Below are 17,667 nucleotides of genomic sequence, written 5' to 3'. Positions count from 1 at the left end.
AGTCTTGAAAGGCTCTATCAGGGATAATTTATAATTGTCAAGATATGTTTTTATACATAGACCTCAAAGGAAATGACATCAGTTAGTTCTAATTAATTTGATCTGACAGACTGTTATCTTCAAAAGCAATCTGTGCAATTCTATGGAAAAAATATCGCAGTAATTTGGCATTAATGAACATAATAAATTGCAAGATGCTTTTACCGTAAAACGCTGTGTATAACGCGCATTTATGTATAACGCGCATCTACTTTTTAAAGCTAAAAAATCGGGAAAAAAGTTTTTGAAGCAAACAAATCGGGGGAAAAATTCCGTACCACAGGCTAACTGAAAATCGTTATATTTACATTGCCGATCTTCCGTGTTCTTTTATTGCTTCAATTATTAATTATTTTAAAGATGATAACGATATACAAATAGTTTGTGTTTTTTTATAAAATCATATTATGCGTAAAAATAAATGTTTGGATTTAAATGAATTATGCATGAAATGCACACTTTCCACGAGGATACCATCAAGGTTTTCATCATATGTCTCCGAAGTAACTGTCCACGATTTTATCGTGGAGGTGTACACATAAGGGATGGATTAGTTATAACTAAGAAACTGACATTATCGATTGGTATTGTCACGTGGTTATTCATGCATGACTTATTCACAACCGCGTGTTTATTTACATTGCTGATATCATGCGTTCTTTTGGAGTGTCTATAATTGACAAGAGACTTAAAGGACTCAAATTTCTCAACACCATTACGACATTACCAACGATAAACAAACAATGGAGGTGTGAAGCCGTTTGCCGGTTCGCATTTTTTGATAATAGCCCAGCTACACAAAACTTGACAGGTGACGCAAATTGCTCGATAACCACATCCTCAATCTTGACAAGACGTATGAAAACGTGTAAACAAACACAACATCAATTTTATTAACACATTTGAAAAGCAAGAAAAATAATCATAAATATATTGGGAAAGACCTTGCCGACATACTATTGTAAATCGACAAGTGCCTCCAAATAAATTGTGTAACCCTAGTACAGTAGGGTAGAATATTGTGGGAAAACAATAACATTTAAATTAAAATGGCTTCCTTGTTTTTCATTCTCTTCTTCAAATTTATTTGATTTCAATGCTCTGTACGTACCTGAAAAAGATAGAAAATATTTATTTTAACTTTAGTATGTTTGTCCATCTTATTCAGATCGTAAATATAACACTATTATTAACATAGTTACAGTTTAAACACCAGGAAACAGTTTGATATGAATTACCGCAACTGGGTAACTGACAGGGAAAAAATGTCTTGGCATGGCTGTAGTTGTGCATAACGCGCATCAAGTATTTGAAATGAATTTTTGGGTTATATAAGTGCGCCTTATACACAACTTTTTACGGTATATGAGGCAGATATTTTTACAAATAAATCCATGCATTGTTGGTTGTTTGTTGTGATGTTTTAATTAGAAAATCATCATTTAATTTATATACTTCAATTTTATAATGATACTAATTAAAAGTTTGCTTTTATAGAACACTATTTTTATTTCAGTTTATTGCATTCTCATTATGAATCCTGAAATTTGGGCATACTAGTATTCAAAAGAGTGCAATATTAAGCAGATAATTAATAACAAAATGTGTTGTAAAATCAGATAATTATCCCTTTACCACTTAGATATGCATTTTCATGCATGTGTAGTCCCTTACCCTTTACCACTCAGAAACAAAGTTAAAATGGCTATGTGCTAACAGCATAATACCAGAACATCCTGCGAGAAACTAGCAGTCTATTCAGGTTTAATGCTGTTTTCTGCTCATCAGTATCTAACTGTTGGAAATGAAGCCTTAAAAACTTAAATCTTACTTAGAAGGGTCTTTAATTAATTTTAACTTTCTAAGGGACTACAAATGCGTCAAAATATGTATCTAAGTGGTAAAGGGTTAAGTGTCTGTGCAACTTTAAGCTATGCACAACTCCACTTTTACTTAAGTGTCTGTGCATGTTTAAACTATACACAAGTCCACTGTTACAAACTAAGTGTCTGTGCAGGTTTAAGCTATACACAAGTACACTGTGACTTCAGTATTTATGCAGGTTAAACTATAGGTAAGTCTACTGTGACTTAAGGATCTGTGCAGGTTTAAACTATACACAATTCAACTGTGACTAAACTGCCTATGCAGCTTTTACAATACACAAGTCCACTGTAACTTTAGCGTTTATGCAGGTTTAAACTTTGCACAAGTCCACTGTGACTTAAGGTTTAAACCCACTGTCTCACTACATTGTCTATGCAGTTGTAAACCATCTGTCTGTCCTTGCGTCCCACATTCTAGCGCTACCATGCTGTCCACGATATCCATGTAATCCATGTTATCTTAGCTCACAGCTGGCGTATCACAAAATGCCACCTTATACAGTGTAGACTATTTACTGAACATCACTTATTGCAGCTAATTCAATCATTTATCTCCTATGATGCTTCACTTCAGGAACACAAGACCATCGTACCTAATCCATGCATTTCTGTAAGGCTATCAACGTAACCCCATTGCTATTGATTTAAAAGTGTCTTGTGACATTGATTTTGAGATAAACATGTCCTGTTAATGGTAATACTTAACACCTTGTAGCCTTGTTGAGGCGTTTGAAGAACCAAGTTATTTCTTAAAAAAATAATTTTGGTTTAAACTTGAACAATCTTGTGAAAACAGTACAATCATTGTTACTTTTGTGATCTTGATGTATAATTATAGTTCCTTGTGTTTTTCTGCAGATTTTTTTTTAAATAAGAAAGATTAAGCGCCTCCTATTAAGACTTAGATCATTGTCCAATTGTTTATGCCCCCTTCATGATAATGGATGAAGGGCATATAGTGTCAACCCTTAAAAAAGGTGTGTGGTGGTGAGCGTGTGTGTATGGGACATTTAATGTCTGGCTCATAATGTTTTTGTTCGTTATGGGATTTCAACATAAAAGTCTGCCCAAATGATCATTAATGAAGACCGTGTGGCGCATGCAGCACCCATGTCACTCCCTTCAAGGTCAAGGTAGATATTTTTTGCATATTTCTTATATGGGTCAAATGTAAGTTCATGTTTGTGTCTGGCCCATGACTTTATTGTGCATGATGGAATTTCATAATAAGTTGCAACAAATAATCAGCATATCAACAAGACGTTTTGTATGCAAAACTGTGTCACTTGCTTTTAAGGTCAAGGTTACAGTGGACACACTTGTCCATATTCTTCACATGACAACCGTTAAGGTACATGCTTTTGTCCAGCCCATAGCTTTTCATGTGGAATGGGATTTAAAAAATAAATAGGCCCAAATGATCATGATATAAAGACAATAATTATGTCTTATGCAAAACCATGTCGATCACTGAAAGGTCAAGGTCACTGCAGACTTTTCCCATAGTCCTCAGGCCACGACTTTTTTTTTATTGGTTTACAAAAATTATTTTGAAAATGGTCCATCGGGCGGTCGAAAAAAAAAAAGAAAAAAAAAAACATCATTGGAAAAAAAAGTTAATACTAATAACATCAGAACAAGGACAACATATCTTTTATAACCTTAACACAGAGACAAAACATCAAATTATGCAATGAAACACATCTATATCATCAAATGTAATGAGTCCTAAAAGCATCTTTTGTAACATCAGGCAATTTTAAACACTCCATTACATGACATGCGTTCTTCTTCCATTAAAACAAAAAACTGCGCTTCATTTCCGCAATTCGATGCGCACCATAACGCAATGCGATGCCCGTTGCATAAATCTTATATAAGATAAACTACTCTTACACAAATTATGTGCTTGCTCTTACTCAACTTATGAGATCGTCCATGAAAAAAAATAGAGGTCGATCGATCCCCGCGTCGTCGCGGTTATGTTTGTTTAATTTGTTGTTTTCATGAAAACTCGTTGATTTACAACGCCAAACGTCTTATTTGAACTGATGCGAACTAATTTAATCATATTTGTCAACTTCGCTTTTGCTTTATTTTGATAATTTAATCCAAAGTTTAATGTAAGCAAGTGTTTTTAGCTCACCTGAGCACAACGTGCTCATGGAGAGCTTTTGTGATCGCCTTTTGTCCGTCGTCCGTTGTGCGTCGTGCGTTGTCAGTTGTGCGACGTCAACATTTGCCTTGTTCACTCTCTAGAGGCCACATTTATTGTCCAATCTTCATGAAATTAGGTCAGAAGATTGGTTTCAATGATATCTTGGATGAGTTCGAAAATGGTTACGTTTGCTTGAAAAACATGGCTGCCAAGGGGCGGGGCATTTTTCCTTATATGGCTTTAGCAAAATCTTGTTAACACTGTAGAGGCCACATTTATTGTCTTATCCTCATGAAACTTGGTCAGAAGATTTATCCCAATGATATCTTGGACGAGTTCGAAAATGATGTCGGTTGGTTGAAAAACATGGCCGCCAGGGGGCAGGGCATTTTTCCTTATTTGGCTATAGTAAAACCTTGTTAACCCTCTAGAGGCCACATTATATTGCGATCTTCATGAAATTTGCTCAGAAGATTTGTCCTAATGATATCTTAGATGATTTAAAAAATGGTAACCTTTGCTTAAAAAACATGTCTGCCATGGAGCGGGGCATTTTTCCTTATATGGCTATATATGGCTATAGTAAAATCTTGTGAACACTCTAGTTATTTATTGACCAATCTTCATGAAACTTGGTCAGAAGATTTATCCCAATAATATCTTGGACGAGTTTGTAAATGATGCCAGTTGATTGAAAAACATGGCCTCCAGGGGGCGGGGCATTTTTCCTTATATTGCTATATAATGAAACCTTGTTAACACTCTAGAGGCCACATTTATTTTCCGATCTTAATGAATCTTGGTAAAAAGATTTGTCCCAATAATATCTTGTTATCTCAGGTGAGCGACTTTGGGCCTTTCAGGCCCTCTTGTTACATTTGATTCACTGAAGTTTCCTAATCTTCATAAATATTGTTCTTTAGATTAAATTAGACCTATTTTGTAAACTAAATTTTTGAAGTACTTTCTAGACTAACAGTAACTTATATTTATATCAGTTTTTTTGACAGATTTTGAACTTCTTTTTACATTCATTAAGGTATTTGCTGTATGTTGTTCATTTTTGTAACGATACTTAGATTCTTTAGACTTGGCTTGTACCTGTTCTTAATTTTCTGTCATTGTTCTTCATTTTCCGAGTTCTTGGAATAAAAATTAGTTATTTTTGTTAAAGCTGCCTTGGTTTTCACTTATAAATACATTCTTTGAGTGTATTTAGGCGTCCCTGACTGAACGCCTTTAGTTAATTGAATTACAACCAGTCAGTATAGTCATCCTGACCGGAAATAAGAGTTTGTCAACTAAATATTTCCGCATTACATAAGTGCTTACAAAGTTACATAACTTGTTACCGTCCTGTGACCGGTTCATTTGCGTAAGCGAAGGAGACTGCACTACCACGCCTGGATAGGACAGTTGAGTTCGATAATGGTTTGGATCTGTAAAAAAACATGGCCGCTGGGGGGTCTTTTTCCTTATATTTATATAGTAAAAAAGTTGTGAACACTCTAGAAGTCACATGTTTTGCCTAATCATCATGAAATTTTGTCAAAACATTAGATATGTGGATGTCTCGGACGAGTTTGAAAATGGTCATGATCAGTGAAAAAACATGGCCGCCAGGGAGTTGGGCAGTTTTCTTTATATGTATATAGTGACAACATGTGAAGACACATTTTTTTTCCCAATCTTCATGAAATTTTGACATATCTTGGAAGAGTTAAAAAATGGTTCAGGTCTGTTAAAAAAACCTGGCCGCCAAGGGGCCATTTGTTGTTCATTCTTCATGATACTTGGTTAGAACATTTGTTCCATTGATATCTTGGGCTGCAAAGAACAGGTCATTTCTTTTTATCTCAGGTGAGCGACTTTGGGCCTTTCAGGCCCATTTGTTTTACTGGAATTGTAAACAAGGAGCCATGCAGTTAAAGTCTTCCGAAAATGTGCAGTCTGTGTGAATTGACAGTTTGACGTCATCAAAGGAAAGCCGCTGTCTGTCTGAAGCAATAAAGCGACAAATTTAGCGCCAACAAAATTTGAATCCTTTGTATAGCAATTAACATGCCAAACCAATCGTGTGTTTGTTTCTCAATTGCAATTCTCCAATTTAATAATAGCACGTGCATAGCTCCGCCTTCGAATCTTTTGCAGAGAATGGAGGCGGAGTTTAACGGTTAATTGAGCTAGTGTTTTACGCAAGTTGAGTTCCGATTTGCCGAAATTACTCGGCCCTTAGCATTGAAACGACAAATACATTTATCAATGATTTTCAGAGATATACCGATTTGTTCTGATTTCCAAACTTTCTGTACAGTTCCTATAAACTATGAAAGACGTGTTTACAAAATACCTAAACACATATATCGTAAATAATGGCAGTGTTTTATTGGATTATTTATACTAATTATCAAATTATAAGGTAATACTTTTTTATCTACTATTATATCGGGTTTGTTTAAAATAATTAACATGTTAAACAATATGGTTGCGTCACAGACTCGGAAATAAATTTTGATGAGGTCAACATTTACTGACGTTGATTTTCCTATTGTCTGTAATTTTTACCCAAAATAAATTTTGAGACGTGCCCATATAACTTCTGGACTGGTACATAATGTGTCACAATGAAAAATATCCTGATCTCTGCAATATATGTGAACCAATAGTTGATTGTACTTACTTGATTTTATTTGCAACCGTACTCAAACCGGATCGTTTTTTCTCTCGTTACGCTTATTTTCAGTGCGATCGGGAATAAAATATATTTTAAAAAAAGATGATTTTCCGATTATATTTTTTTCCCCATTTTCCAAAACTTAGGGTCGGCGGTTTTGTAAACCAAGAAATATAAAAGTCGTGGCCTCATATGTACATACTGAAAGTAAAAAAAGCATGTGCATAAAGTGTTATCCCAGATTAACCTGTGCAGTCCACACAGGCTAATCAGGTACAACACTTTCCACCTAGATTGGATTTTTGTTAAGAAGGGACTTCGTTCAATTTCAGAGAAGCGGAAAGCCGTCCCTGGTTAGCCTGTGCAAACTGCACAGGCTAGTCTGGAATGACACTTAATGCATATGCATTATTCCCAGAGTTATTCCGTTCTGTGGCTCAAGTGATTAAAACTAGGCTTTTGTGACTGAACCTTCATCTCCATGTCTAAGTGATGTGTATTCTATAACATTATCATACATGCCATACGTCCCGGATTGTCCGGGACAGTCCCGGAAATGAAGAACTTGTCCCGCTGTCCCGGAAATCTGTCAAATGTCCCGGAATTTACAAAATCCATAAATACATGTACCTTATCTTAGGCTTAACTGCACCTCGAATCTGTGTATATCTGCAGCGTCTCCATGACAATGCCTACCCGAATAGGCAGACTACGCTACGTGTAAAAATCGATCAATTAACAGGGGTCCTGTTATCATATCCATCGGCTCACGTTCGCGGTCAAACCGAAAAGGCGGCATTGTTTAATGTGGTTGTTAATTGACGTTAATTTATTACGTCATTATTTCCCGCTGCGTAAGGGCAAAGGATAGTTGTTCACACATCTGAAGTCCAACATCGCTGAGTAAAAAATTGAAAGCTGTTTATGTTCGCACGTTTAACCGACAAAGAAGTTGAGTAAAAAAGTAAGCATTTAAAAACGTCATCCTCACTAGGTTTATTATTGTCTTGTTCTTAACCCCCAGTAAACATAACGTTAAAAATAATAAGTGAATTTGAATTGCGTTCGCCATGTCAACAACTTCGCGTTTCACACCGGTCTTAATAACAATAACGCAGTGACGTCACCATCTATGTTTAGAACGCTTACACTGAAAACACGTGGCTTGTATCTAGTAACGGAAGTAGTAATGTTTAATTTGACGTTAATAGATCAAGTGTATTTCGGATAGGCTTTCAAACTTTTGCTCTTAACCCATCTCAAAAAAGTGTGTGAAATGTACGTTTTACGTACGTTTTGCGTGCGTTAAACGTGGCGGTATTGGCACTGCGTTTTTTGTGCGCTTTTTCTTACCGAGTGAGTTTTTAACAAAAACAAACAAACAACAAAATGTGCGCTTTTTGTGGATAAATGTGCGCTTTATGTGCGTTTAACGTGTGCTTTTTATAAGTGTGTTCAATGTGCGCTTTTATGTGCGTTAAATGTGCGTTAAACGTGCGCTTTTTATATAAGTGTGTTTTTGACTACCATTTATGTGTGTAAAATGTGCGCTTTTAAGTGCGTTAAATGTGCGCTTTTTGTGAGTTAAATGTGTGCTTTTTTATATAAAAAGCGCACATTTAACTCACAAAAAGCGCAGTTATAACCCACATAAAAGCGCACATGTGTGTTAAAGTGCGCTTTTATGTGCGTTAAATGTGCGTTAAACGTGCGCTTTTTATAAGTGCGTTTTTGACTGCCATTTATGTGTGTAAAATGTGCGCTTTTAAGTGCGTTAAATGCGCGCTTTTTGTGAGTTAAATGTGCGCTTTTTTATTTAAAAAGCGCACATTTAACTCACGAAAAGCGCAGTTATAACCCACATAAAAGCGCACATGTGTGTTAAATGTGCGCTTTTATGTGCGTTAAAATAAAAAAGCGCACATTTAACTCACAAAAAGCGCACATTCAACGCACTGTTAAGCGCAGTTATAACCCACACAAAACGCGCAATTTACGCACATGAATGGCAGCAAAAAACGCACTCACAAAAAGCACACATGTGCGTTAAAGGTGCATCTTTTGCCTTAACAGTTGATTCAATTATATGCTGTTAAAAGATTTTTTTAATTCAGATATGCAATAAAAACCAATAATTATATACACATATATATTTGTGTATTTTAATAATTACAAGATAATTAAATTTTATACTTTAATGTACACCAACATTTTTTAACATACATGAGTAATTAAATATCAATGGCAATTTGATGAAATAAATATAAACAAAATTTGATTATAAATAAACAAAAAATAATAGCATACTATAATAACATGTACAGTATATACACACGAACAGCTATATACATGAGAAAGATGCATATCAATCAAGGCCTGTCAGCATTTCTTTGAGGCGGCGGAGTGCAGCTCTCATCTGTCTCTCCAAGTCTGCCACCAGCCGGTCAAACTTCTTTGCAACTATTATACTGTCATGGCCTTTGCGCGATGCGTCTCGTGCATGATCTCATTTGATCAGGTCCTGAAAGATATTTTATAATGTAAGTGTTGAATATTGCTGTTATGGTAATCTTGTTGCTATAAAAATTATAAATTTAAATCAAAACTAGTTTGTTTGCTTGTTGTTTTTGGTTGTTTATTTTGCAATTTTAATCCCCTGATCACATGTGACTAAACGCTTTTCATAAATAAATACGTTTGATAAAAAAAATACTGTTCGAAAATGTTCCAAGATACGTGGTTCTCATTTTGCTGTGTGGACTGATCGGAAGTGTGACACCTTTAAAATGCAATAACCAGAACCCTGTATAGTTTTACCTCTAAACAAATCCAGCTTTTCTTGGTCAAGGAGAGGGCGCGGTTTTCCCACTCCTGTTCTCCTCATGTCGGCCAGCTAATGTGCAGGGTAAAACCTGGTATTCAAGTCCACACATCAGGTAGTCTCTCTTTTGCTCCCTTTTTTGGCAGGCAATGCGATGATGCACATTCTTTCCAAAGGATCTTCTGATCAATGTAAATTTCACGGTCACCATGGGGTTTAACCTGTAAAATTAAAAGTTCTCATTTAATATGGGGGAAAAATCTGTTCATTAATGACCAAAAATAGGTATAAATAACTTTAAGATGACAATAACCATAAAATACAGCCATAATAATTCAAATGGTGTTGTTTTTCTTTTAAATTGCATTACATTTACTCATCCATTTACCAGTGACAATACATTAATATGATAATGATCATAATTAATTCAATAAACTAAATAAAAAAGGGATGCAGAATTGAAAATACGAACCTGTTACAACAAACTGTTCTTCAGTATTCCAAAAATACAGGTAGTTGTTGAACTAGACCATATCACTTTATATGTCTTTAACCACCCTCTTTTAATCTCCTTTGCAACAAACTTATTGTTGATTTACACATTGTAGTAAATACACATTTTTTTCATCACACAATACTTCATGCTGAAAGTATTTCAAGACATTTTACACTAGAATAATAAGTCTTAATTCTAGCTTAAAGTCAGTTGCTGATGCTGCTTGTTTTCAAAAAATAACTTCCTGTCTGTGGTTCTCAAATAGATGGGGCCTGAACAAATCAAAAGTATATCAACACCCCTTAGTTAGGCTTAGATGGAGGACTGATAGGGACTGGCTATTCTCTTATCTGATTCCATGCTGTGTCTAAGCCAAAAATTGCATAATTTGAGAAATACTGATAAGGCAGTCATTTCAACACCAAAATATTTATTGAATAATACACAGCACCCTTAACACATTATATTTAATTGTAAATATTTAAATATAACATGCTGAATGGTTTTAGCAAATAATATTAATAGTATAAATATTGTTTTAATTGCCTTTTAAAATGTATGTTTATGGTCAATGTGGTAGACATTAATTGTATTAGCGTATAAATATCAGTATAAGAAAGTTCAAATACTTATTTATGTTGAGGAAATATAATTGATACTATCAAGCCCACATAATACTTTTGACACTTTCAATATTTTTAATTAGTTACACACAGTCTGATTTAGGTGGAAAGTTTTAGAAATGTTTGAGAATAAAACGTAAGCAATAGGGTATGCATTGAAATTGTATGATAAAGTATGTAAACATTAAACAGGTTAATATGGACAACCAGTAATTATTCAAACTGCCCCTTATATCATTACAGGTTACTGAGATATATGTCTATGTTTATTCATTTGATGTAAATAAATTGTTAGAGCCTGCAACAATTTTGTTTCTTGTTCAATTTCTGTACAACATTTGCTAAACGGTTGTTAAAGACGCACTTTTTAAGAAGTGTGTTAAACATGTGTCTTTTTAGATACATCCGTTTAAAACAGATCATATGATAAAAACGCACTTATGAAATAAGACTACCTTATGCTTAAAAAAGACGCACATCAAAATAGAAAAACGCACTTTTGTGAGAAAAAACCCACATCTGTAAACCTTAAAACACACTTCTTAGATAAAAGACGCACTTCCTAAATAAAAGACGCACTTCTTAGATAAAAAACACACATTTTGCTCACATCTACACTCAAAAGCGCACTTACAGATGAAGAAAACACACAAAAAACGCACTTCCTAAATAAAAGACGCACTTCTTAGATAAAAAACACACATTTTGCTCACATCTACACTCAAAAGCGCACTTACAGATGAAGAAAACACACAAAAAATGCACCTTTTCACTAAAATAACGCACTTGAAAAGCAAAAACGCACAAAAAGCTCACTTAAATGCACTTTTGAACACTGAAAACGCACATATTAACAAAAAACACACAATTAACGCACTTTTAAGTGCGCTAAATGTGTGTTTTGGTAAAAAGTGCGTTTTTATTTGACAAGAGAACGATGCGAAACAAATAAAAAACGTACCAAAAATGCGTATGTCTATAAATATCGCTACATTTTATACATGTCCCGGAAAATCGGCAAAAGTCCCGGACAATTTAACTCAATGTCCCGGGATTGGTCTGAAAAATTATGGCATGTATGACATTATATACATTTCAGGTGGCAAAAGTGGTGTTTGTTCTTACATTTATCAATGTCATCGTGATGTCTTCATTCCATAGTAATCATGGTGTTCTGTTTGCATTTCAGAAAACATGGATTAATTTGAAATAAAATCATCATGCAGTGTGATGGACAAAATATCTTGAAATTTACATGATTTAAATTATTCTGTCAAGTGAAGACAGGAAAATCAAACAATTGAGAATTAATTAAATTCTCATTAATAACTAACAAAAAAAGAAAGCACAAAGCAGATTTTTTCCGTAAATAAAAAAGAGATACAAAAAGAAAATGTGCAAATATGAAATATATTTTATATATAAATCCTTTGACCTTCAATACCCCATCATTTACTTTACACTAAACTGACATTTATTATGTAATAAATGAGACTTGAACATGCTTGCTTTTTGTTGTGTGCATGGCAATCCTAGAATCATTAGGCATGTAAGTAATAGACAAAAAAGGTGGCATTTTAAATACTTTACTTAATGTCTCTATCAATGATTTATCACTCAAAACCATTATTAATGCAATATCAAAAGGAATCCACGTGTCTAAATGTCAGATATCTATCATTTAATCGTGTTTGCTTTAGAAAATCTTATGTTTTTGATGTGATACAAAGTAAACATTCCTTGATTATTTGTCTTGGAAGAACGACTAACAGTCAAGTTCTTTTGCGGTCTGGTTTGAACCAAAAAGCACAAGTCATTACCTTCAGAAAGCACAGGAGGGCCTGTTTTTGATTCCTTAACCATTTATGGTTTTGTCTCATAGATTTTACGATGGTCTGGTATTTCTTAAGTAGCCACAGGACTTTGAAGAGCATTTCTTATTAAATGAATATTCGAGCCGAGCTATGATTACTAAAGGTGAACAGAGGTGGTACAGCTTACTCAGTTAAAATAGTTTACCCCACTTCATGGCATAAAGGTACATTGCCTTAGGGTGAGCCACGTTTTGGGATAACCGGGCTTAATGCATGTGCATTATATATATATGCATGTGCGTAGTGTCATCCAGGGTTAGCCTTTGCTGTCTGCACAGGCTAATTAGGGACAAAAATTTCCAGGCCTTCTCTTGTCCGTCCGTCCTAAAACTTTAACATTGCCCATAACTTGTGCAATATTGAAGATAACAACTTGATATTTGGCATGCATGTGTATCTCATGGAGCTGCACATTTTGAGTGGTGAAAGGTCAAGGTCATCCTTGAAGGTCAAAGGTCAAATATATGGCGTCTGTCCGTCCGAAAACTTTAACATTGCCCATAACTTTTGTAATATTGAAGTTAGCAACTTGATTCTTGTCATACATGTGTATCTCATGGAGCTGCACATTTTTAGTGGCGAAAGGTCAAGGTCAAGATCCTCCTTCAAGATCAAAGGTCAAATATATGGTTTCAAAGCGGAGCAATAGGGGGCATTGTGTTTCTGACAAACACATCTCTTGTTTTAACTTTTTGTTTAAAGGAGGTATCTTCTCAATGAAAATCCAGTGTAGGCAGAAAGTGTTGTCCCTGTGTGGGTCCCTGATTAGCCTGTGTGGTCAGATCGAAGTTGACATATATCGAGGCTAATGTGATGCGACAACTCTAGGTTTACCTCTGACATTAAATTTCATCCAATACAATCACAAACATTTGACAAATTTACCACATACTGATACATTTCAGGGTATATAAAATGTTATAAGAATCATCATGTGACGTTCAGTTGGAAAGACAACTGTTAATGACCAATCCTTATCACTTTATTCATTTCAATGGTGTTCACAACAAAATAAATGTTCATGTATTACACAAAGGGTGTTCATAGTTTGGAGTCTGAACACAATTGCCAATAACTTACATATACAAGATGCATAACTCAGTGAATATATTGTACTTTTTGTGCCTGTAAGCCCTAATGGATTTGGAAGTGCACCCATGACAATACTGCTGTCTGTGTAAATTTGCTATATCCTAATTTACAAGGCAGACATTCCCCAGTTATTACAGATCTGCAAAGCTTGTACCAATCTCTATCAGAACAATCCTCAACAATCCTGCCTTAAAAATCAGTGCCTGCCAATGTCGATATCACTCTTCCCATCTTGGCAAAGCTGTTGGAATTGCAATCACAGTGTTTTAACACAGTTCAGTTTTACCTCAGATCTTTTGTTCCCGTCTTGGGTGTGCTTTTTCAATCAGGAGAAGATAAATGTTAATTTTGCCATGTTGAGCCTGTGATGTATAGATGTGCTACCCCATTGGGCTTGGGTTTGGGCTCTCCACGTGGAGGGCTCCCAGAGATGGCACCCAGGGGTCATGGTAACGTAAATCATTGTTTCTCAGAAGCTTGATAATTCCAAGCCTTTGTGGTGGAGTTGGGTTACTGATTATGCAGCGCTGTAATGACAATTTCACATTGGCCTATTCTGTGATAAATAAATTAATCACAGGACCTAGACTTTTGATGTGTGAATATTTGGTGTAATGTTTGTTGAAGGAAATTCAAACAAATGTGTGAATTTTCATGAATGTTTTTCATGGTTGACAGATGTTTAACATGAAAAAACAAATGCTACAGCTTTGATATTCAAAGGAGCATATCCATAGTATTTCCCACTAAATTATGACATGTATTGGAACAGAGGACAAGCCTTTTCAGGCATGTATTTATCTACGACCAATGTTATATGATCAAGGTTTTTCATATAAAAAATGGCTATATAAAGTTCTTAATTATTTAAAATTTCACTTGCATTGGTGTTTCCTTCTAATGGACCTTTACCTTTATACAAATTTGTCCTGTTTTGGGCTGTGAATTTTTTCACAACATTGATTTAATTGGATTATAATTGGAAACTGATATGGTATGGGAATGATTTATTTATTTGGCATTTATTGTTCCAATCACTCTTTGCTTTCACCTCAAAACATTTATTTTCCCATCATACATAAATCTGGTACACTGCAGCTGTATTTCTCCAGTTCTGTGCTGCAGAAAGGCTTGTTTATTTGTTCAGTACCTATGTAAATGCATTTTTAGAGCTCCTGAATGATCCCGAATGTTTCCATCTGTCATCAGGGTCCTGTAGAAGCAATAATGTTGGGTCCTGCAAGATTTCATTGATAGGCAACCTTTGTGTCTAGAGTAACAGTATTGCATTTGGTTTCTTTTTCTAAGTCACATGAAAGGACATTTAATTATTTTATGTTGTAATATTGGTTTAAATAAATTGCAACAGCTGTTTTTTGTGTACTTGATGAACTTGCTATTCATGGGTTTCATTTTCATACCGTGTGAATATGGTTAACATGAAAGTATTTTTTTGATGTTGCCAAAATGTACATTTAAATCGCTTGTGTTTGTAACATCACTTATTGCTGTTCTTAATTTTACTTCTTCTATGCTGTCCTTTGGAAAGTCAAGAAGTCTGGAAAAAAGTACGTCATTACCAGAAAAGCTGTGGACTATGGTATCATTCTAGGTTTTTCCTTTCTTGTTTGAATGTTGAAATACAGGCTGGTTTTAAAGATCTGCATGATGGCTCCATGCTGGTGAAATGTGGTGTCAACATAGCTTCAAAAGTTTTCACAACATGTGGCTTTGGTTTCACAACATGTTACCTCGCCACAGTGGGTGGGGTTATTCGCCATGCTTGAAATTTGCATCATAATATTACAGAATGATGCAGGGTGTAATAACTTTTTAATTGCCACCCAGGGTGACTGAATTTGAGTTGTTAAACTGTATAGTAATTGTATATGAGTATGTAAAGAAACTGTAAAAGTTAGAATTCCTGGGATACTTTATATAGCACAAGTGCTTTGCATTGTATGATAGATCAAAGCAGTTATGATGAAAGAATATACAATTATTTTTGTTATCAAATTGAGTGGTTGTTGAGTACAAATCTTAACATATAAGTAATATGTTTCAGACATTCTTTCCATTTTGGCTTAGAGTGATACAAATAAATATTTTACCACATCATTATGGTGAATAAAACACAAAGCTTGCTAAGATGTTTTATTTGGAGTGTGTTGGTTACCAACCAGAAATTTTCCTTTTTACATTGATCAAAATGTGTGCATGTAGGATATGAATTCAGTTGTATTTGCAAAACATGACTGCACGACATGCACTATTATCCATAATAACAATGCAACATTAGTGCAAAGAATGTGCATATTTGAAAGCTGACATTACTGATACAAACAAGAACTTTCCTTTTTGAAAGGGATCAAAGCAGAAGTAATCAAAAAAGTTGCAAATAAGTGCAGGACAGGAGCTGTTTTCTATCACACTGCAACTAAGAATGTGCACATTTGAAAGATGATATTTTCCTGATTGATACAAATGCTGAAAAGAAAAGTTACTTCATTAAACCTTGAGTTGTCAGCTGCCAATTCAACAGAAGCTGAATTAATTGGGTAGAAAAACCCTGCCTGACAGTACATCTCATTGTGTAGGTTACACCCTACTAACTCCAGGGAGGCATAGTGCAGGTGTGCATGCATGGTTGTGTGCAGACATGCAATCAGGCTGACACATTACGATTGCATGTAGCTTATCATTACCATCACCAATCAAGGTCTCTGTTGATTGGCAGATTTTAATATTTTGTCATGAAGTTCCTTTGTTGAATTGGTTGCTGGCATTCCAGGCATTTTAAAGGAAGTATAACAATATAGTATTAGTTCAGCATGCAGCTAACCATAATGTATAATAGAAAATATTTTGAAAAATTGCAAAAAAATAGCTGAAGTCTAGCATTACACTTGAATAATGAAAGATGATGTGTTAAGAGTGGTATAATGTTAATTAAATTTAGCATAAAATGTACCATTAATTGAAGGCGACGATCTTTATCAAATTTTCTGTAATGCACCAACATGTATATTATTTTATTCAAGACTAATGGCCTACTAAGATTAGTAAACAAAGCGTCCGGTGGCAGCTATTCCAACAATGCGTTGCAATCAATGTCATCTAGCATGTTTTATCTGTTCACAGTTGACAGATATGAAGCCCTTTAGTTCAGAAGAGACTGCACTGAGTTTGGTTAAGAAAAAGGCCAACATATATAGGTGTTTGTGGCATGAAATTTTAACAAAACATAGTGCAATTCATTTAAACATGGTAAAAAAAAACAAAACTGAAAAACTTAGGTCTGAAAGTTTATGAATTGATAATGCACCTATTAAAACTGCAAAAATCTGTTTTTGTTTGTTTTTATATTTTATGTAGGCGTTAAGGGCAATCCATTATGAATTCTCATATAATAAAACAGTTTAATTGTGATTCTTTGTAACTGTAAAAAGTATCCAAGACGAAAAATACATATTTCATTTAAATATCAGCCTTCTAAATTTTTGATAGATTAAATTATGTGACTGTCAAAATTGCAAAGCAGCACACAAATACAAACCAATTATTTTATGAGATTGTTTGGCCTGCTGTAAGAAGTATAATTGATAATGATTGCAGCTTTGTTATGATACCATCTCATTATTGGGGAACATGTCAATGTTGGTACGCTGGTGGTCTACCATGCAATCAATAGATATCCATATATTACATGTCACCATATCCAGTGAACTGTCTGTCTAAGACAGCCAAAGTTTCACACTGCATTAACCTTGGCTGTCTCCTGTACCAAATGTCTCAAACTAATGGAGAACTGTGCAGCAAAGTTCTTCACAAAAACTTATTTTAAATCAGTTAATACATGTTCATGCATATATCCACTTTGGGAGCTTAAATTATTGAAACAAGTTTGTTTTTTATGGCCCCCACCACTACAGCGGGGAACATATTGTTTTTGCCCTGTCTGTTGGTTGGTTGGTTTGTGTGTTTGTTTGCTCCAACTTTAACAT

The 17,667-nt window shown here is 34.7% G+C and overlaps 1 protein-coding gene and 1 long non-coding RNA gene across 2 annotated transcripts in view; one reads left to right on the top strand and one right to left on the bottom strand.

Annotated features, from left to right (window-relative positions):
- LOC127851928 (discoidin domain-containing receptor 2-like) overlaps positions 1 to 17,667 on the top strand; it is a 210,409-nt gene that overhangs the window by 101,273 nt on the left and 91,469 nt on the right. The window lies entirely within an intron of this gene.
- On the bottom strand, positions 9,142 to 10,600 carry LOC127851934 (uncharacterized). The gene is made up of 3 exons (XR_008036058.1): positions 10,051 to 10,600; positions 9,575 to 9,799; positions 9,142 to 9,278 (listed from the first exon to the last, which is right to left on the bottom strand). It is a non-coding gene; the product is annotated as an uncharacterized LOC127851934 (long non-coding RNA).

This window comes from Dreissena polymorpha, chromosome 11, assembly GCF_020536995.1.
Source record: "Dreissena polymorpha isolate Duluth1 chromosome 11, UMN_Dpol_1.0, whole genome shotgun sequence".
Classification (NCBI taxonomy): domain Eukaryota; kingdom Metazoa; phylum Mollusca; class Bivalvia; order Myida; family Dreissenidae; genus Dreissena; species Dreissena polymorpha.
The sequence above is the reverse complement of the archived record's forward strand: the minus strand, read 5'-3'. Positions and strand labels throughout refer to the sequence as shown.